The sequence below is a fragment of the Rhopalosiphum maidis genome, chromosome 2 (assembly GCF_003676215.2).
Source record: "Rhopalosiphum maidis isolate BTI-1 chromosome 2, ASM367621v3, whole genome shotgun sequence".
NCBI classification, from domain to species: domain Eukaryota; kingdom Metazoa; phylum Arthropoda; class Insecta; order Hemiptera; family Aphididae; genus Rhopalosiphum; species Rhopalosiphum maidis.
In genome coordinates this window covers 15,897,833-15,920,978 of record NC_040878.1, presented here as the reverse complement: position 1 = coordinate 15,920,978, position 23,146 = coordinate 15,897,833, and the positions used below count along the sequence as shown (strand labels likewise).

General features: G+C 36.9%; 1 protein-coding gene and 1 long non-coding RNA gene across 5 annotated transcripts in view; one reads left to right on the top strand and one right to left on the bottom strand.

The window, feature by feature from the left end:
* The window catches only part of LOC113550881 (homeotic protein ultrabithorax-like), a 239,016-nt gene that overhangs the window by 202,457 nt on the left and 13,413 nt on the right, over positions 1–23,146 (bottom strand). The gene's annotated exons all lie outside the window — the stretch shown is intronic.
* LOC113550883 lies at positions 14,804–23,126 on the top strand. Its single transcript, XR_003405084.1, has 3 exons — positions 14,804–14,855; positions 19,990–20,174; positions 23,010–23,126. It is a non-coding gene; the product is annotated as an uncharacterized LOC113550883 (long non-coding RNA).

The following is a 23,146-nucleotide window of genomic DNA, read 5'->3' as shown; positions in this document are numbered from 1 at the left end:
ACGAGCCCGATTATAGCGTATACAGAGCATGTACACTCTAGCTGCACCGCGGGCTATACCATTGTTCAATTGTTGCTGGAGTAAATAACACATATTATTAGATACATATATATATATGCATTCGTTTATGATCAATGACGATGGTATATCCAATTTACTACAGTGGTATTTTACTGTTATCGCGTCCGCGCTGCACAAGCAGACTTAGTATAGAATATTTTGGAGACCATTAGACATAGAAAATTACGATTCACAAATTTCTGATGTAGTATAATTTTAAATAGGTAACCTATGAATAGTGGAATTGATTAAATTACACTGTAAAAAGCGTTTTACCATCGACGACAGTCCGATGAAATAGATATATAAAGCGTATTTTTCCAGATTACATAATTTATTCGTATAACAAATTAAATCGAGATAACAAGTATTAACGATTCAATAAAAATGTTTAGGGATCTGTAGATAATATTGAAAATGAATACCTATACTTAAATATTTAATAACAATTATTTTGAATCATAAAAAACAAAAATAAATGACCTATTTGAAAACAACTAAATTTATACATATTTATAATATATATATTAATTATATATGCTACGTACCTACTCCCTTGCTTACGTTACGCAATCGATTTTATCACCGAAAACGAAACGTGCTCGTATAACGATTAATTTTAATCGAGACGAGAAACAAACAAAATTACACCTCGTTTATATTTCTGGTCATTATAATTAATTCAATCTTTCTCCCATTTCTCGAGATTTAGGCGTTGATGGACAAAAATTTATCGACCCACTTTAATACTGTAATATTTTATCAAATTATTATTTTATTATTTTTTTAAATATATATTATAACATTTTATATAAGTCATTTCTAAAATATATTTGGCACCCTCCGAAAATGTTTCGCCGCGTGTATGTTTTAATCTTATAGATTCAGTTGAATGGCAACATTAAGAGTTTTTTTTATCGGATAATGTGGGACGGACGCCACTGCGTTGTTGCCGTTCATCGCCCTCCGTTGATTGTGAGGTAGGGGGTAGGGCAAACGACAACGTAGCCGTGGTGCTTGAACCTTTACCGCACGCACTGAACGTCATCGTTTTGGGGTTTGTACATATAATAATATTAATAATAATTGGACTACACTCTTTCACATACACACACACGTACGTATATAAATATATACCTCCATTCGTTACATATATAGGTATTCAAGTGGTCGAGTGGTACGTGGAGGGTTGTATAGTAGTGGCGCAGATGGGGTGCACCTGCAGCAGTGCACGACATTTCGTCAGTTGCACCAGATAACCATCGGAGTAATTAAAACGCATTTTTCGTACCTAATATTTATATTAATTAATCATTGTATATAATATGCGTATTATGTTATTCGGAATAGTTTTATTATACCAGTAGCAAGTGCGTGTATATTGTGCGCTCTTGTAATATTATGTGCGTTAAAACATTACGTTTTGCACGAATCTTCCATTGCAAAATTTCGTGATAAATTTTTTGATGGTAATTAATTAAATTTAAAAAATAATTAAGAAAAAAGTACGTAACGAAAAAATATTCAAAAATCAGATAAGGAAAAATTGACGACAATCAAATAAACGTATATACCTATTCTTATCCTATCATGACAAATGTCAGTGTACATTTATATTTATATTTATGTGTGCGCCGTATAGCTTAAAACACTATTTAATTATAACGAACAGCACTATAAATAGTGACGTTCGATGATTACGGGTATGGAACTAATAAAAAACCGTTAGTTTCGAAAATCTCAGTTCGCGAATTATTAATTATTATGCTGAAGCGTACAGAGGCATATAATAGTAGCTGTGTAGGATCTTATGATACATAATATATATCCTTTGCCTTAAATATATATATAAGTTTTAAGTGTTCGTATAATAATAAGTTCGTAACACCTTTTGTGTTCCTTCATCGTGCAATATACGTAAACAGGTGTAAATTACATATACGGGGCAGCAGTCGATTATCGGCATAATATGTATATTACATTGTGTACACGATGTAGGACCGTATACATATAACACGTCTATCCAATGGCTATTATTGTTTAGGTAATAGTAATACTAACGATTAATCGCACGATCGCACGCGATCTACTCTTTGTTCTCTTCCCCATTCCACATCGTCAAACACCAAACGACCTGCTGAGGAAGCAAAAGTTTTCGTTGATGATCATCTGCAAGTATCGCGAGACGTACACATTGTGTGGTTATCCGTATAAAGATTTCGATGATAGATGATAATATTATTAAATATCACGTGCATCATGCATATTATATTATATATGATATTTATTGTTTGTATTATGGGTGCGATATGAAAAAAAGTAATTTGTTGTTTAATGGCTGCAGTTGTCCGTCTGCAGATGTAGGTACGCAGCGCAATAAATCATAAAAAGTGTAGACGGGTCAGAATGACGGAGAAATCATAAATATATATAAGCATATAGGTGTTCAAAACGATGGCTGCACCAATAATACAACATAAAACGTAATACATATAATGTGATTCACCAAGCACGGTAACCACCATTTTTCATTTATTATTGAATTTATTAAAATTCTGATTTTCGGAATTTTTAAATTTACTTAAGAAATGTATTTTCAAATTCTTAAAATTTCAAACACTAGGAAATCATATGATTCATATGCGTACTGGGTGCTGCGTTAATCATTGTGCTGCGCTTATACGCTTGCGCGTACTGTATAGGTTATACTGAGAGGTATTCGGTAATACACTTATCGCAAACCGTATATTTATCATTACTTTACTTTATACAACTTTTTTTTCGCATTTTCTAACCGAGTATATTATATTATATTAAACGGTTTTTATATATAGTCGTCTCCCCTCGACACGGATTGCTATATATATAATACGAACACACACATTATACGTTCCGCACGAATTACACACATACATTTTAGCACGAAACACACACGCGACATAATAATGTATACGTTTTGCGACGCGCGTAGATGTCAGACGGGAGTGAAAACGCGAGAGCGGCTGCTGGCGGCGACATATGGAGATTTACACTGTATACGGCGGTGCGGGCGGCTGCCGAAACGCGCCGACGATATTATTCAAATGACTTCATTTCAGACGTCTAGCGGGTGGTGTAAATTTAAATTAGGCGCCTCGGCTGCATCGTGGGGTTCTGCGCGGCGACCGTGTATCTCGTCTTATGCAACGTATATTGTATGTGTACACTGCAGCGGCGTACACATAATATGTAATATATAACACAGTTTCGCGTGCGAAATTGCTGTACTCGATGGACCCGAGACAGTTATGCGTGCGATTTACGCGTGTGATGGTGCATTATAATAGCAGGACAAAGTAATTCGGAACGGAATCCGTCTGCCCGAAATGCCGGGGATTAATCAACATTTCAATTTACGGTCACATTTCAAGAGAATATTATATATATATATATATATATATCGGGATTAGCCTACCAGAAATCAGTATACACATAATACATAACTATATTATATTATTATATCGTAACGACGTTCTGATGATGACTATCTATCAAAAATCACTCGTCCTCTGCACATTAGTTGGTTCAGTGCGAGTCGGTTAGGTTAGGTACGAACCGGGGACGGAACTCAATCGAATCCGAAAAACGAACCACAATGAAACAACGTAATTTCTAAATCATCGTATAATGTATCATCATTATTCTCGATACCGCCAGTTATTGTATGACGTGCGCGCAGTGGTGCAGCGATTCATCGACTAAGAGCCAAAGAAATAGCCATTATAACATGACGTATATTGTATTCAATACAACGCGCGATGTCGCAACAATATATTATACCTAATGCAATATCATTGCGTGTAGTGTGTACCTTCAACTGACTAAAGCGGAAAAACTCGAATTAAATCGCCAACTGACTATATTATTTCGGCTCGGCGAGTACATACGCGGTCCTATGTGATTGATTTTGAATTTCACACGAAAATACTTCATTATTATACGTTCTTAAACACGGTCATTATATCGTGAATACGCATAATATTGAATTTTCTTCAGTATGGGCGGAGAATATAATATGTTTCTGTGAAGACGAACCACGAAATTATAATGGTAAAATCTTAAATGTACACACGTCGTATTATAAAAATCCGAAAACACCTCGAAGCTCTGCCTCCGTTGTTTTAATAATAATAATATACACGAACTAAACGATTCCGTAGTCGATTTTTTAACACGTTTCGTTTTCATTCTCCGGGCAACGCAATTTCAGTCCGCATACGCGTAAGTAATATACAATCGCCGGTAATACCATCGTTGGACGGCGAAATATCATGGGCATGGAGTATATATACATTCCGACACACTGCTGCACCACTGCGCGGGTAATAGGTATACATCACACTGCAACAGCGACCCCCTAATTAAAGGTCTGAAGTGATGGTGTTCCGGCCAACACATTATTTTATTATAATATTGTATGCGCATTAAAAAAAATATGTATACATATAGTATAATTACGGTTCGTCGTTTTCCATAATCGCGTTCTTCTATATATTATAATAATATGTACGTAGGTAACACATTATTCTACAGAATAATATCGTACGCACTGCAAGTTTATATTAAATACGCCAGCAATTATTAGGTATTAATTTTTCACGATTATTATTATTATTCATGTATATATATATATATATGCATGTCGGACGGCCACAAATTTTCTCGATGACTTATTGTCCGGTCGGGACTAAATCAATTTCGAAGATACATACATCCACACATGCATACACAATACACACACACACACACACACACACACACACACACACACACACATACGAACAGAAACGCACACAAACACAATCCGTTGCTGCAGTTTCTTCTGCTGCAGCAAGTCGGAAACGCAGTATAATAAATAGAAGGTCGTAATGAATGGCAAAAACCGGGAGGTCTTGTCACCGCAAGACCAGTTTTCTACTTTCATAATATTATAAATTACCGGCCGGCAAATGACTTATGGCCTCAAAACGGCCCGCGCGTCTCTGTACTGAAGTATAAAACACACGCGCGTTCACCAGCGTCGCGTGGGCGTTCGAAAACTGTATATCCTACCAATACAATAATAATACAATAAACTTACTCGCACGAATTAAACGTCCGCGATATACGTCCGTTTACATTACGTTCTCATATTATACGGGTAATATACAATCGTATACGCATAATAATAATAATATCCGAACACTTTTGGACTTTTGAGTTCACCCATATATTTTCACATTTGGCCCTTTTTATTAATAATATTTCGCGTATAGGTTACCCATTTGTTTGTTATTCAAACGGTTGTTTGGTTTGCGCGACTACACGAGTACATATTGCTATTGTAATATATAGACTGAATAAAACTGTGAGTTTTGCATCTTTGCGTATGCGTTACGCGCTCGCAATCGCTGGTTATCATTATCATTCGACCTAGGAACGAGGTGACTCCGGCGTGTTGGCGCGTACGCGCGTCGTTGTTTATTCACGTCCACATTACATTATGTTATATATTGTATAGTGTGCCACCCAGAAGCCAATCAATCTCTCGGACGCGCGCACGTCACACGTGCACATTTTTCCAATGTCCACTATGCACGGATTTCGAATATTACTGCGGTTATATTGCAGTCGCGTTAACAGCGTTATTGGCAATTATATTGTGAACCGCTGCAGTAGTTCGATATAGCATAATTGTTTGGCATATCGTATATTATACCCTATATATTTATTACTTATATTATGTCAAAACAAGACGACCGTATGCCGCTGGGGTACGTTTGACGTAATCGGAGTCGGCCATTTTAAAACGTTATAATTAAAACGTTCATCGTAATGTGCCTATAACACATCGGGTTTGCTGTGGATGATGACGTATAAAGCGCGCAATAACGCGGTACAGGGTGCGAGGCTGCGAGTGTGCGGGGCGGCAAATTAACGTCGACGGAACAACTGTCGAGAAAACGCGATATATTATTGTAGGTACGTGTCCAGGTGAAAGAGAGAAAGATATCGTTTTTCGTGTGTTTGCGAGTGCGTTTATACACACGTGTATATATAAGTATATAATACGAAAGCGAGTGCCATTATTATTATTATTATTATTATTAAACACATCGCGCGCACATATACGATGCGTACAAATAGGGGGACGTGGGCGTGCTGTGTGCCATATGCCGGTCGGTCGCGTCCGAAGTATAATAATATATGTAATGTATATTATAGTAAAGGTCGTGTGCAGCAGCAGCGGCAGCGGCAGCGGCAGCAGCAGCAGCAGCAGAAGAGCAGCGCGAGACTCGCCGCCGCGTGTAGTCGAAAATTAAGACGAACCCGAGCCGCCGACCGGCAAACCGACCGGCGGGCGTGGGGGTCTGCGGCGGCGGCGGCGGCGGCGGCAGAGGGGGTCCCATCCGCGCTCGTGTAATTTATTTGTTTCCACGTAAATTATTTCGATGTCTTTGGGACGATAAATCTCCGAAAACCATTGTGCGCTTGCTCGACCGCCGCCGACGAATAATTCTATGCCGTTTATATGTATATAATATTATAGGGTGTATACCTACTTCATAAGTGTGTGTGTACCGTCTCAATTACAACATAGTCTCGTAATAATAATATATGCATATTATTATTGTTATTACGTAATATAGGCCGTGCGATTCATTACGATATTGAGCGCCAGAGATGACCGAGTGAATCGATCTATAAACATCACAGTTCACCGACGGATATATTACATCGAAAACCATCCCATAAACGCTCGATATAAATGATTGTTTTGTTTATGGTATAATAATATGGCACACTATATTATGCTATCTAATACGATAATATTATACGTTGATTATTCGTTCGGTTCGGCTGTCAACTGTATAGTTGCCCCGCGTTCCTACGGTTAAGCCCGGCGCCGCAGCGCAGTCGCGATATGGAAGCGTAATTTTTTTCTCTCGAAATTGTTCGATGGCCATAATCTTCGTCCCACGTCACGTACCAAGGACGTTATCGAATCGTCAACCCAACCGCTGGAGCGATCGTCATTCACAAGACGTACGTACGCAGGCGCCGCGTGTATTATTCAAAGTCGTCGTGCGGCGAGAACGACGCGGAAAATGTGTTCCGAATCGCGTGCGTATGTAAATACAAAATACCTACTATACTATACCACTCGTCGGCGGCGAAACTATTCCAAAATTAAATTATGACTGTGTGAACGCGCCTTACGGTAGCCGCCGCCGCCGCCGCCGCCGTTGACTCGTCCCGCCATATTATATATAATATACCTAATACCTATTATACGTATTTATATACCTACCTACTACACTCGGCTCCCCCTTAATAGACGGCGGCGGCGGCGGCGGCCCACGGTTACCGTCGCGATGATGATAATATTATTTTACACCGTCTGCTGCAGTTGTTAACACACGTATATTATGATGATGACGACGATGTCTCATTTAATAAAAACTAATGCGTTATACATGTCTCGCTGCAGTAAGAATACGCCGGTTTCTCTATTCGTATACTACGCGTGTATATACTTTCGGAACTCCCGTAGATCCTAATAATGTCTCGTCTCGAATTTTACTATAAGGACATATTTTATTCGGACGTCATCGTCGGAACGAAAACCATCCGTTCTCGTTTGGACGCGCGTGCGAGAGGCAGCTGTAGGTAGGTATTTTCATTCATGTATATCCGTCTCGTACCCTGTGCGGAGTGTTCAAAAAAATAAGAAAATAAATCGTAAAACGCGTAAACCCGAAGTAGAAAGAATTAATATACTATAACTATACACGGTTGTAATATGTAGATGTATAACGGGACAGCGCTTAAACTCGTTAGAGATAAAGGTGCCTAATGTAATAATTTGTTATATTCTTTACGTTACGTAAATTTGGCCATTAGAACGACGAAACGGTAAAAAAAAAAAATCATAATCTCTAGTCGCAGAGGTATCGCTCATCCGTAATTCGACGTTGTCGTCAGCCGCGGCGTTGCAGCCATGTTTGATACAGCCTTCGGCCGCCGTCACTATTAAGTTATATATATAAACATATATTTCTCTTTCGCTCCTAAGTCACAGCTGCTTTCGAACATCTCGCACGACTACCGTGTACAAAATAAAAAAAAAGAATGATTGCTCACACACGCTCGTGTAATATTAATCGATTCCGTATTAATTTCCGTCCATACTATATTATACGTCATGACTACATACAATGCGCTTAAACCAAAACTAGTATATTCGTGTGTGCGCGTGTGCGTATATATATATATAAATAACGATATATTAATTCAGCTCATCGTTGTACACGAAAATCCTCGAACAGTCGAATCGAACGGTAGGTACGTGAATACGTGATTGGTTTTTACACGCCGCTTGCGTTTTGTGTTAGAAAATGATCGAAAATCGTGGTCTCTGATGGAATGTTTCCAAACGTCTGATTATGTAAAATCACATCCGAACACATTCAAAACCGATAATACAATTCGCTTTTGTTTGAGGTCACTGCTGCCATCGCAGCGGATTACGGTTTACCCCTTTATTTCCGTTTCGCGGACTGTAGGTGTACATAATATTATTATTATGCCATAATATGTATAATATAGTGTTCGCGTTTCACTCGCAGTAACCTTTGTGTCGTTTTTTTTTATCTATCGTTTTAATTTTTTTATAGGTACGTTTCTATATAAACCGGCGAATGATACATGAGTCCACTCGTAAATTCGTCAATGTTTCGAGTTTTTTTTCTAAATTCATATTCCTATTTAAAAAAACATATTTTTAATATACACATGTGCCACGTTCGTGTTTGTGTGTGTGTGTGTGTGTGTATATATATGGCCCCACAAAAACCAAGGGCGGGCCCGACCGCGAGTATGTACGTCGGGCGTCAGATAAATCATGCGACTCGGACGGATAAATTATTCGGTGGTCGTCCTGCGGCCATCCTCGCGTCTTGTCCGCGTTGCGCGCACATATAATACGCGTTTGGTTTTTTTTCGTTTTCGTTTTTTTTTTCTATTCTCAATGACTTCACCATTGCCCCGCTTAATTAAACTCCGTAGATCGTGTGTACATATTATCATACGGTTTGTCCGTTACTCGCACACACTCTATGTATCTATAATCTATATATTATATTATAATATGCTAGTTATTATCGATACGTTTTTCGTACCGATCGTAACGAGTCTATAACAGTATTATACAAATATCGTACACGATGATCACAAACCGCGCGCAAGAATTCGGTGGGAGGGAATTACGGGTAACGCAATAAATACTTATAATGGCCACGAATCTGTCGAAATACGAATGTTACAATATTATTATATTTGTGAACAATCAACATTTTGCTGGAACATCTATAAAATATTATTCGAATGAACACATTTACACCGCGACGATTATTGTACGGATAAAAAAAGACAAATTTGACAGCGACAATTAGCCAATTCATTAAAAGAATAAAACTGATAATTATATAATATACACAAATGAGTATTTATTGCTTTTATACACTGTGATGTGTGAACGAATCGCAAATGTAATCACATGTTTGTATGTATATTAACAACGTTTTGGTACACCAGTATTAAAGTGCCATTTTTGGCACTCTTCCGGAGGTTTATATTTGACCGAAATTCGGAGACAAAACTCTTCGGGTTTATATATGTGTGTTTATATGTATATATTTATATTACTAATGCTATACGAGGTTTCTCGCTTATTATAAACATGTAACTCTGTTTCTCCGTTATACGGAGCGCAAATTTCATACAGCTAGTTTTCTTTTAGCGCGTAGCACTGCTACATAATACTATATATATATATCCTGAGGCGAAAATGAATTACGATCTGGAATGCCGGAAAGCGACACGGCGCAAGATTAATGTCGTTTTACCGTGTATAGTTATACGTGCTGAGCGGGACAAACGGGCGCGGGTCCCGTCGGAAAAAGCGTGCCCCGTGCACCACCCCGCCGCTACATCGGTGGAATGTGTAGTGGGGGCCAGGGAGGCGGCGGCGTTTAAGGAGCGGGATGGTTGTAATAATTATTTTAACAGTGAACTCCATTAGCGACTATAAGGTGCTTGGCGGCGGCGAGGGGGCAGTGACGTTTATCATTTGAAAAATAACCTCCCCTGTATAAACGCATATACGCACACATAAATACAATACACAGAAACGTATATATATGATGTAATACCACTGTTGTTGCAGGAACTCTCCTTCGAGATTCTCCCCCCCCCCACAGCCGTTGCACTCCACCACTTGCAGCACGTCCGGGTGGCGACGACCGTCGGCCGGAGTAAAGTACAGGCAATTAAGATCACCGATCTTACAACCACCTTGGAGTTTTTTCCGTCTTCTCCCGTTACCCCACGCTCGACGATTATATAGCACGCGCGCACTAGCGCATACTCGTCGTCGACTTATTAAAGGGCTCGTTGGAAAAAAAAGGTCTTCTTATCGTGCGAGCGCGAAAAAAACGCGAAATAAAATTAGAAGGAGAGGTGGAGAAAAAATTAAATCGTTTAAAAAAAAAAAAAATAAAGTAAAAGCTCCTTTTGTGTACCCGCGATGATTTACCGCACGGTTTTTATCTGGCCGGCAATAAATCGCGGGCTCCCGCGACGGCCGAGGGAGGGTATATATGTAGGAAAAAATTGCATGAGCGCGAACCCCCTTCGCCGCGACGGCGTATATGTATTGTATATATGTGCGTGTGTGCGTACGGATTTTATATATGTATTTATTTTTTCGGAGTTATATGCACTCATATTTTCAATGCCTATCGCCTCCTTTTGTGAATACTTTGCTCATTATGTATACACACGAATCCATTACGGGGCATCGTGGTTTGTCTTATCACCACTTCGCCGCGTTTATTCAACGTTTTTTCAGCAATAACTTTCCGAGACGAACCCGCCGCATAATAATATATATAAGATATATGTATATAAATATTATTTTATATTTACACGTAATACGAGCGATGTACCTATATACCGCATTAAATTTCACCACGGTGTTAATTCCAACAAGTATTCCGCACCGCGAGTACTCACTGCATGGTGTTTAATGTTGGTGGGTATTTATAAATAAATAAATAATAAATTGCGTCGACTAAATTGCCATCGCTCTTTTTTAACGCACGCGACGGCACGTAACGATGTCACGTTACGTTTTAAGATTCAAGACTCTGGTGTTTGATCAATTTAATAAACCATTTACGAATAATTATATTCGCAGAGATGAATATAAGTAGTGTGCAATGCGATGCATAGTTAACGACGTGGTAAAAATAAGATTTAATTTTAACTAACGACTTCACTATTAATTATTGTGGTATCACGCCTAAATGTTTTAGTAAAACAGTACTAGTAATTAAAACGAAAACCGGTATTCATCTAAAATTCGGTGATTTTTCACAGGTCCTCGTCGTCATTGGTGTATTAGGTGTCACTAAAATGTGTCGTGCACGTACTCACAACGGTTTTGCGTGAATGTGCCGTATTGCGCACTACCCCCATTAGTGGAAAAGAGCGGAAAAGCTATGGATATAATTACCTCACGTTTCACACAAAAATTGCCAGAGATCAAATGGCCGCTCGCAATGATGGGAGAGAGACTCCGTGACGGTGCGCGTGTAATATTAATATCGAAACAAACGTATATATATAAATAATAGTAATAATAATAATACACAGTGACCGTCGTACAACGTAGGTGGCATAGGTCCGTATTATAATAAATATAGTTTGTATCTAGAGAAAACCGGAGGCTGCGGGCACCCGACATAAGCTCGTCGGGACATACATACTTATGAAGTTATAAATTTATGTATACAGCATGCACTACTATATAAGGTGTACACAAATACTGTAGCGTCGTGCTCGGATCGCCACGAACACGCTGTATACACTCGCCCCACCGTACATATAGGTCCATATATATACATGTATCGTAAGAGATGTTATATTGCCGTGTCCGCGAGTGTGTGCCGAACAATTTGGCGTAATCTGGGCACAATACCAAAGGGGTCTCTGTCCGCTCACTCTCTCACTCAAACTTTCTCTCTCTCTCTCTCTCTATCTCACTCAAAGTTTCGGCCCGTATACAGCGCGAACCGGGACACGAAACGGAGAAAATAAATCACAAGCACCTCGACTTTTCACGTCGCCCGCGAAACGCATTCCTCACTCGGTCATATATATATATATATATATATATATATATGTATAAGAACCTACCACACGCGTGTCCGGACGGCTTACGCAACCATCATATATATAAGTACGTGTTATTATATATACCTAAGAAGGGCAAACGCGTATATAATGTATATATATATATGTGTGTGTTGTCTTACGACAGGAAACAATTTTAATTTTTCTACTACATATATATTGTGAACTTTGTTTTTGCGGCAATAATACTTTTATTTTTTTCACCCTCGCCCGAGCTGGCGAGCTTTAAACTTTTCTTCGTTTCTCCTCTATTATATATATGTGTGTGTTGTCCGGAGAGAAATTAGTTTCTGCACACGCACATGCACACACGCACAAATGGTCGACCGGAGGGCGGGCCGCGAAGCCATGCATCAAACCCTATATATATATATATATATAAACACACACACGAGCGCGGAGACTTTTAACCGCGCGCGCCATACGCATATACACACACATACACACATACAATCATGGTATAGAGTTGCCGGTTACTGTGGCGGCGAGGGAAGAAAAAACGGACGGTTCTCTTTCTTTCTAATTGAGATGTTACCGGTGATGTATTGCCCAAAGTAATTCTCCCACCCCCAACGCGGTCGGATAGAACAAAAACGAGTTTGTAATACAAAAAACATTTTTGCCATTCGATTTTCGCTAACCTCTATACACTGTATATTATAATATTTTGAAATTTAGGTACGGTCGCGGGACAAAAAAAAAGAAAAAAAATTAAATACAGTATAACTACACGGCTAAAATCATTAGTCATACGACTTAGACTAAATTCTTTTTTAATTTAATTTTAAACGTTAGGTAACGCGGTGGGTTGGCTTAAAAATAAATATAATAAAACGCTTTATCTACGCGAATATACTAAGTAAACAAATAAGTCTTCTGAAGACGTGTGAAAATTTTTTTCGACCCTTATTATTACAACGAATTTATTTTGCCATTTGGGTATATTAATTTTTGCTTTTATCCAGAATAATCACATAAATCACTGCTATAAAATAGACTCGGTGCGTACATAGAGGTGCTTGCTTAATAAATAATAGTGTACAATGTTATTACGAAACACGATTGTTCAGTATACGTTTACCTTGCCGCCGGTATCTACCGATCGCCACATCCTATATATTGTATGCCTATAATATAAAATATATTGTAGACTGCGCGGGGCGAGTGCGCAGTCGTATAAACTGGTATTATTTTAGTACTTGTTAATTATTATCGCGACCTGACGAATTCTTTCGTGTTTAGGCATTATAGGCGGTCGATGGTGCCGATATAATACGACCGTCTCATTAAACGTATAATATATGTAATAAATTAATAACTATTATATAATAATAATAATAATATGTATAAAAGAATTAGTAGGTACATTTTTTTTATTTGAAATTTTTTTAAAATGCCTTAGGAAATAATTACCGTCTACATATGCGTACATACGGTATAAATATATATATAGGTGAACTCGTTTGTAATAAACTAATAAATAATGTAATTCTATGAGCATTCGAACAACGATTTCTTTATGTTTTAAATACTCGTATACACGAGTAAAGGGGTATATAAACGCACATCCTGTATAGTTAAACCCCGTACCTATTTACGATTATATAACTAATATTATATATATATATATTATACATCACGCACCGGAACCGTTTACAGCATAGTCGATAGTGGTTTTCGGGGTGTGCCTTAAAAAAGGTTGTGGAATATAAATTGTTTATCGTCTGCGGGCGCACACAAAAAAAATTCTTAAACGTTATTTTGATTGCAAATGACCACAGAGCATATAATAAGACGTCCTGCAGCGGCGCATTAAAAAAAAGTGCGAGTACAAAAAAAAGAAAAATACGAGAACAAAAATGTGTCGAAATATTTGCTACCGGATTTTAAATATTTTTTTTTTTTGTAAAACCGATTTCACGCTACTCAAGGTCTAACGTGCGCTACTGTTTGGTTAGTCGGCCGAGTCTCCCGCGAGCAGCGGTGTTGGTGTTGGCGGTCGTCGTGGAGCGTACAGAATCGAAATCCAGGCATTGTCAACGGGTCCCGTGGTTAGGGGTACGTGTACCAGACCTACCTTTAATACCTACACATAAATGAGCATATATATATATATGCGTGTGCAACCAGAGTTCGCAATGTATGCATGTACATATATACCATTGCTGCAGGCACCGCGTGCAGTGGCAATGATGGCGGTGTCCCCGGGTGTCTATTGTGAGGATACGACATAGTATTATATACCTGAGGGTGTCCAAAAGACAAACAAAGGGGATGCCGAAAACGAGTTTCACCTTTGAAAACTTTCACTTTACGTTATTTATTGCCTGACGTGCGTGTGTGTATTATCATTACACACGTACAATAATGCCGATGACAGTGCACGTACCCACATATGTGTGTATGTGTGTGTGTGTGTGATGTCATGGTACCTAAACCCCGAGCCGAAATGCGTCGCATTTCGTCGAACGCGTCCGCGCCGGAATCATCACCGTCGTACAACGCCATCACCGTCGTCGGTAAGTGCAAATTTGTTTCATTTAAGTTTTCGTAAACCGTTCGCCACCTATATATACCTATTATGTAGCTATCTAAAATATTGCGTAACTCGTACGTTATGATATCTTCGAGGTGAACGCTTAAAAAAAAAAATAATTATCGCCACCACGAGTCAGTTATTATCTTTATATTATTATTATTGCCTCATTAACGGAAAACAAACACGACGTGGTTTAAGCTCGCCAGGCTCGCGGAATAGCGCGTACGCTTATGCATTATTATACATATAATATATTATATTGCGCGCGGCGAGATTTATACACACTAATATATATACATATATACGAATGTATGTGTACATGTTTGTATACACGTTATAAGAGGGTTTCTTATATTGATTTAAACGGGTCTCCTGGGCATGCTAAATATCCGTCCGGCAGCCGCTCGCCGCCGGGCCCTGCCATTTTGCCCCTCAAGGGGTGAAACCGTCCCTCACACCGTGCCGCGGTGCCGAACCCCGCCGGAAAGCGCCGCCGCCACTGCCACCCGCGCGCACATAGGTCATTCGCGTGTAATATAAATTCTCGTAAAATATACATAATATTACGCGTGTATAAAGCAACGCCGACTATATAATAATATTATAAGCATTTCATTCTATAATAATTATCGTTTTTTTAATTCTTCAACGCCTGTATTGTTCGCAATTTGTTTCACGCACGACTGTATTATACATATCGTCGTAAAAAATAACTATACTAGACTGTTTTTTATTTCTCCATTTTATCGTTAATTGGAAGAATTTTTTCGCGTATCACTATACTCTCATCGGGTAATTATTTCTAAGACCATTTGTTAAGAACGAAAATCGAACAATATTTAATTAGATACGCTATTGGTTACCGAAGCTCAACCGTCGTCATGCCGTCAAACTACCGGTTTGAAATACTCGTATGCATACATTTCCAAATATCGTATGATCACCATTTAACTAGTATATGCGATAAACGAGAGCAATTCCGTACCAGATTCGATCAAGGCGAACGAGAAAATCACATATATCTAATTCATTGACAATTGCTAATTAATAACGTTGTGCGAATACATGTATAAAAGTTATATGAAATGCGTGAATTGCGTTGTAATTTTGCGTTATCAAAAACAAAAAAATTCCTATATTTTGTTATTGTTAACGAGATAACGAACAGAAAAAAACATTACATCAATGGCGCCTACACATTTTTGCTCATTAAACCTAGATGATCTATTCTTATTATAATAAATAATAAGATTAAATAAACATAATATTACTATGGTATTTTACTATTATTATAATTATTTTACATCGCATTATTATGTAGTTACATTTATGTGTCGCGTGTTCGACGGATTTAGTAGCCATCTTTATCAACGCAAACCAATCATATATTTGCGTTTTAATTATTTATAAATTATATAGTATATTATACTTATAAATTGTACAATATTATTTTTTTATGTTGCATTATATGGAACGGTGTATATGTGTATGTTCCTAACGTGTCAAGGAAAATCAGATCGTAATTAATATTATAATTGTTATTATTGTATTAATCGTATTAATTATTAATGACAACGGTATTGTGTTATTCGAAGAAACAATATTAAATTAAATTTATTTTTATAACTTTTTAAAAATAACGACTAGGTAGATTTATGTCTTAATAACCGACTCACCGTTGAATGAAATATTTTATATTGTGGTTTGGTCTTTATATTAAACGTGATTTGATTTTAAACAATTACTCGATATTTATATGAATTGGCAAACGTTTTATGATCGTGCACGCGAGTTAGTATAGGTTAACATAAAAAACTTCTATGCTGCGACATTTGATAAATAGTTTTTAAAAACATATCTAAACGGTGTATAATGTAGGTCGTAAGAATCTTAAAAATATATTTCAGATAAATCTTATATTACATTATATTGCTTAAATAATATACACTTAACTCTCATTATTTTATAGGCTATAAAATCCAAGATAAATAATGAGATCAATAGTGTCTACTTAGTTACGTACGATAAAAAAAAAAAAAAAAAAAAAACGTAAACCGATACTGAGTATTATTATTATTTAATTTATATTATAATATTTAAATTACGTGTACTGTTTTTTCGTCGTAATTCGACCTCCGCGGCAATGAACAACAGGAACACGAATTTCAAGAGAACGGGTCACACTGCATAATAGTCTAATATGCTTTATACTAACTATTATTAATATACGTACACAAGTCGTATGTTATTGCAAGCAAGAGATTTAGGGCATAGTAAGAGGAGGTGGCAGCGGCATCGGTGGTTATCTTCGTCCGCGTGACCGTTGTCCACTCTCTTGCGTTATAATAATATATGTACCGACTCGTGTATATTGTAATATATTATATTTATGCGCATATAATATCGTTTTCCTCGGAAGTCCACCGCGCGTGAACGATAAGGCTGTTTGCTCAACACCAAGTGGTCGCCGGGCATCGGAGACTTACACCATATACCGGTCAACCGGAATATAATTTGTCGATTATAATAATATATTATCTTCTACATTTGGTGTTTATGCGATCGAGTAAATCCCGTTTTCCTACCGACGCGTGCGCGGTCCTCGACCCGAACGAGGTTCACGTTAAAACAACAAGGATATACGTACAATATTATAATAACGTTTGAAAACTTTTCGGCTGCGCGCTGCCGATTCGATGACCCGCTGCTGATGATAATTTCCATTCTTGACATTTATAAACCCAACTCTTATCGAGTTTACGGCGCCATCGCCATGTATCGGATCATACACGCTTCCTGCGCGTTTCTGGGATGTATTTGAGACTGCATATTATACAGTTTAATTCTTATTTCATAGTATAATATCAACGAAATATCAACGAAATATTATAATATATACATGTTTGTGTGACACACACACATACGCACATCGAGCGTATAATTGGGGTCACTTCCTTCCTTCCTTCCTTCCGGTCCTTCGGTCGGAACTCACGCAAGCACATACACACATACACACGTCGCTCGCACACATGGTCGGAAAAAGGTCCTCGGCCTCGGCACGTCACGTCCACCTACCTATACAAATACGACGCGTACCACAGGGTACACTCGCGTTCGCCCGTCGTTTGACCGCGGAAGCGGGTGTATTACATGATACATGACTGGATTACGAAAATTTTACTGCACACATTATACGAAAATGATAATTACATATACAGGACGAACTGGAAATTTTAGGAAATATGAGAAATTCTTTTATCAGTCGTGTTTTTTTTTTTTTATCATTTTAAGAACTAATATAGTGCTAGCTGTTTGTCTCTTACATAGACAAATATAAAACTGCAGTATTTATTCTCAAAGTTAAAACGATTTTAACACTTCTTAGTCTTGCCGGGGTATCGGCTGATTCGCGATTAAATAATCACTCTGTATTATGAGAGGGTTTTCGGCTTTTAGCGCTGCTCGAAAAACGCTCGACCGCTTACTGCAGCTGCACACACATGTTCGGCAACATAATATATATATTATTATTATTGCAATTCGTTATTCAATTCTGCCTGACACGCCGGAAAAGCGACAAATTTAAATATAATCGCACATAATCCATTTTGCTGCCGTCCGACGCCCGGCCGTAATAATTATATTATATATATATATATATAATTATAATTAATATACGCTATTTGTACGCATATTTTAACGATAACTGAGCCGCGCGCGCTCATGAATTTTGCCGGAAATCTATTGCACGCCGAGTCCGTTTGCATACATCGTAAACCCTTTTGCGGCGTGTAAACCGTATAAATTTCTCGTTTTAAATCGATAATATGCTCGCGGTGTATTATATTAGCTTGAGCACGTATATAATATGTATTATAAATTCTAACGCTCGGCGATTATTAGGTTATATTATGCTGTACATTATTCATCGTGTTTATTGGAAAATAATTGAACGATTTCACCGGCAGCGTAGTCGGCGCCTTCGAGTTAGGTTTTTTTTTTATTGTTTCTAGTAAATATCGAAAGCGACGAAAACTGGTCGTAACGACGACGAAGAGGTGATACCATCAAAATATGCATTTTGATAGATTATATTATGTTAAATGACGTGCGTACATTTCGTGACGATCTAGACGTATGCAATACAATGTAATAGTTATTTTGAAATCTATATTCTATCTATATACCGCTGATCGATTACTGTTGAATTAATATTTATTAGGTACGTGAAAAATAATAATATGCCGTGATATAATATACTATAAAGCACGCGGTGGCTAGTATAAAAAAAGAATCTTTTTACCATTGAAAACACTATAGATATATAATATTATTATATGTATTATGTATATGTATTTTTATTACAATGTGTGTATTAAACATATGTATTTACATTTATGTATACATATTGTATGATTACTAAAATTCTAATAAAGATAACGTCTCGAAAACTTGCTACTGAATTCAATAACACAAAATAACCTAATTATCAACGTTCTATACAGAGTTGATTAACCTTAGATCTTTTTAACGCAATAATTTTTTTTTTCGTTAATAGTTATTTAATAATATTAATTAAAAACGTCGTATTTTGCAAGCGATTTTCGAAAATACTTCAATTACATATTTTTGGTTAACTTAAAATGTTTATGAATATAGGTATAAATAGGTACGTTTGAATTTTCATCTAACATACAAAAGTATTGTTTTAACAATAATTCGTCTTCTAGCCCGAACATCTAATTATCCGTAATGTTATATACAGGTACCACGGTTTTGAGTAACATATATTATATAAGCTGTTTTAATATACACATGGGTTTATAGGTACACGCCGTATATATACCTAACTATATTAAGTATTATACATTGCATACGGCCGCGTATTGCAATACATCATGAGCGTTTAATAGTAATCTTATTTAGTTGATTTCCATGTTCCCATCATGAGAGTGTATATAGAGTATACACTCTCGGATATAATTTATTATAAGAAAAACACGGATTGTCTCAATCGTATATTATAATACTCGTATAAGTAATGTAATGTAAACTATTCGACTACACATATTATACAACTCTAATCACGTCCGTAATAAACGTTTTTGTTTCAGAACATATTTTATACAATGCGCACCTTCGATTTAATTATCAGTGAATTTGATGGATTGCTACAGGTTTCCAATGAATATCCTACTATATGGTGGTAATTATTCCCTAGCGGTGTTATTGTATTCGTATACCTATTTGGGTTTCAGAAGCCACACGTTTCGTTATGGAGCTTGATACTAGTCACTAGGTAAGCCGCTTTGTGATTAATAAAAAAATAATAAACTTATAATAATTTATCATATCAGACATTGCTGCTAGTCAATATTGTTGTTGATAAAAACTTTTAAATTAAAAAAAACTGACACGAAAAATTCAAAACATATTATGACGATTTATGTTTATCTGCATTCAAGCTGTTGGGTAGATTTTTTTTACAAACAGTTGAGATCGTCAGAATAATATTTATGTATTAAATAGATACCGAGAAAAATTGTTTTTTTTATTTTTTTAATTTTAATTACCTCCCAATTTATTATAAAGCATGTTGTTATTAATTATCAACCATCGTTATTAAACAATAGTGTAGTAGTAGTATTACTAGTATTAGCATTGGTAGTAGTAGTAGTAGTAATAGTAGTATTATAGTATAGTAATATTAATTTCGCGATGATTCGATAAACAGTTAATAGCGCCACATCTAAATCGGCGCTCACAAAACACATATTTATACGAATTAATTACCATGTATATATTACACTCATCGTGTATTTATCGATTTTAATGGCGCGCGCACGTATATTACTATGTTTTAACTACGTAGGTGTGCCTATATCATACAGGTATATATTATAATATTATACTGCATAACTGACCATGTTTTAACACGTTCCCGTGTTTCACAAACACACACAACGTATTTTGAACGATGCTTTTTTTGTTGTTAGATACGGTTTTTGTTTTTGTGTTGTCGACGCATCAAACTTGAAACGAAACGTGTCACCACCATTTCACGTATATAATATGACTCTCGTACTCGTATGTTATCGCGTTATATCACACGCGGTATAACATTTAATAATATAATATGTTTGACGACCAACATAATAATTTTGACCCTTGACCAGTGATGTATACAGCGAGCTTGCAATATGACATTAAACAATCAAATGAACTTGGCCAAAACTATATACGAAAACAAAACGCATAGCAAAACAGTAAAAAAAAAAAATATATATATATTTATATCGCGGGTTCGGTGCACGCAACGAGTCGTGTGCATTTCTCGTGCACTTCATTCGGATGCATAAATACTGCAAGTATATTAATGATATAGGTAGGTTTACTTCGTCGGCGGCAACTGGCAGCGACATAGAAGTCGGCATAACATATATATATATATAAAAACTAACATATTAGATACACTCTGTACAGAACGCGCGATGGTTTATTATAACAACATTTCATTATTTGCACGCCATTTACGAACGTTTAAAACGCCGTTTAATAATATCAGTGTATATTATAATAATAATAATAAGCAATTAACCGAAAGCAATAACATAAAAATGAGAAAAAAAAGAAAGAAAACGTGTAATAAATCGTTGTAGTCGAGTCGCGAGTTTAATTACTGCATAGTTGTTAGTTATTTATTTATTATTATATGAGTATACTTTTTTTTTTTACATTTAAATATTATTTTCCATTTTTTTCCGCTCCGAGTAACATTCCCGCCGTTCGACTGGTTTACACCGCTATGACCGCTACCACCACAACACATAAATATGATAGGTATTAATATACATATAATACAGCAACAATCGTTAAAACAAAGTATTTATTTATTTATTATTATTATTATTATTATTATTGTTTCTTTTTTTTCTCCGTTTTGTACTCAGAGCCCCGTCACACGATTCATACTTGACGGACGTTGTGGGAATTTTATTTCCTTTTTTACCCTATTAGCGAACGTACACCGCCGCCGCCGTCGTGGTTATGGAAACGGATTTATGGCCGGACTCCAAAAGAGGATTGCGGCGATACGCATTGGAAAACTTGCGAAAGCGCATATGTAGGGTATTTATAAACGTGTGAGTGTGTGTATGCGTGTGTGTTTGCGGTTTATATTTCGGGAAAGAGTGATCAATAAATCCTACAATTGTATATGTTGTATATGTGAACGAACGGGCGCGCGCGTTTTGTGGGCTCCATGTACAACACGACCTGTTGGGGATTCGAAACGAGACATTTTTAGGTGCGCCTCGTGCCAGTGAATATTATATAAGTACGTTACGTCATATTTTATCCATACGGTCTAAGGCCGAGTCGGTATTGTTAATCGCGTTTTTCCAATATATATATGTATATATATTATAACTAAGGCACTTATAAGTATCTACGAGTGACCCTGTAAAACGAGCCACTGACGACGGCGAGGATTACACCCATACCGTGTACAGCTTTGGTACGTGTACTCGGCAGGATAAAATTAAAATTTTTAACGAAATCGCAACTATTTGCTTGTGTATGTATGTGTGTCTGTGTGTGTATGTGTCTGTCGGAGAGAGTGAGAGAGGTTGCGCGAGCCTGTGCGCATGTGTGTGTTAGATGCCTATGGCCGCAAACCGAGTAGAGACCGCTTTGTTATTTCGTATACGATATTATATATATAGACGCGCGACGGGACGTTCGCCTATAAAACATATCATATATCATAACGTAATATATTGTAAATCGAAAATATCTATTTTACATGGTCCCGCGGCCATCTTCGTGTACATATATGTTTTTACCGTAGGTTTATTATGAACCGTAAATTATACGTCCGAAAAGCGTTTTGTTTTATGAATATAGATATTCAACCTATACTATTATTTGAATATGATATAACAATAATGACAAACGGCTTACACGATAATGCTATGCAGCTTGTTAAAAAATGATTATAAACATTTTTGACAGAGTTCGCTGTTACCCATCCAAAGTTATTTAAATTATATTACACGCCTTTGTCATAAAATAAATAATTCGAGTTCCGTATAATTATTTCAAATATTTTAATATTTATATTATGTGATTCCAGATTTGTCGAATAAACGTTCGGGAATCCTGCAGAACACCGAATACATTGATACATATATGAATAACAATACATAAGTATTATATGATCGTGCTTCGTCTAACGGCTGAGCCACAGAGGTAAATTAACAGTTTATATAC